This window comes from Monoraphidium neglectum (assembly GCF_000611645.1).
Source record: "Monoraphidium neglectum strain SAG 48.87 unplaced genomic scaffold scaffold02139, whole genome shotgun sequence".
In the NCBI taxonomy this organism is placed as follows: Eukaryota; Viridiplantae; Chlorophyta; class Chlorophyceae; order Sphaeropleales; family Selenastraceae; genus Monoraphidium; species Monoraphidium neglectum.
In genome coordinates this window covers 4,010-5,124 of record NW_014011489.1, presented here as the reverse complement: position 1 = coordinate 5,124, position 1,115 = coordinate 4,010, and positions in this window count along the sequence as shown.

Genomic DNA, 1,115 nt, shown 5'->3' with positions numbered 1-1,115 from the left:
CCGCCTCTCTCGCGCCCCGCCCGCTGACCCCACCTGCCCCCACCCCACCCGCGTGGGCGCGGCGCCGCTGTGAGAGTGCGGCGCCCCCCATGAGGCTCTTGGCCGTGTGGCATGTTGCTGCACCGACTCCCAGGAAGAAACGAAGCACCCCCGTCCCCCACTCCCCAATGCTCCCCGCGGCCCCAGCCTGGCGCCTGCCGCGCGGGATCGAATGATCCGCAAAGCAACGTACCCTCGGAAGAGGCGGCGGCTTGACATATATGGCACCCTCAAAAGTTTCCCCGTTGTGCCCATGCGCCACGCGCGCAGCACCCCCCTTTACCCTGTCGGAACAAGCGCGCGCCCCGAGCCTCCTCGCCGCCCCACTCCCGCGGGCGGAGGGAGCCTGGTCGCGCGCGCGCGCCGGCCGCCGGCGCCCCCGCCCTGTCTGCTTGTCGCTCTGTCGGTGTTCTTTGAGGCGCATCATTTTGTGGCACCCGTCAGCCCTCCTGCATTGTTTCAGCCTCGATCCGCTGGGGGTCTGCGAAAGGGGAGCGCCTGCGATCCGCGGGCCGCGAGCCGGCGGCGCGGCCCCCATTGCCGCGCCGCCGGCCCCCCTCTTTCCCGCTCTCCTTGGTTCCACGCCGGGGGGCACCCACGCCCCCCGGCAGGGGCGGCCCCAGCGCCGCCCCGCGGCGCCACACACACTAGTCTCGAGGGGTGGGGGGGTTGGGACCTTGTATTATTGAAGAACCCCCGTGATCGGGCTCTCGGCTTGGGGCAGGCACGCTTTTGACTTCCCAGTGGCTCCTGGCACTCGGCCTCTCCTGGTGTCGCAGCGGCAGTTCGGGCCTGCCTCCTTGCCTGCGGTGTTCCTTCCGGATCCGTCCAGTGGTGAAGGTTGCAGCTTCGTGGCAGGCGCCGCCGCGCCCGCGAGGCACCTCGCATTGCGCCCCTCAACTCTGTTTGCAGAAGGGGGCGCATGCGGTACAGCCTCTGCGGCAGCTCGGCGCGCCCTGCGCTCCGCCGCCCCCCACTGCGCGCCGCCTGCGCGCGCCGCCGCCATCCACAGCCCCCGCGCCCCTGGCCCCTGTTACCCCGCATCCCGCCACAACAAATCGGCGGGCATGCCCCCC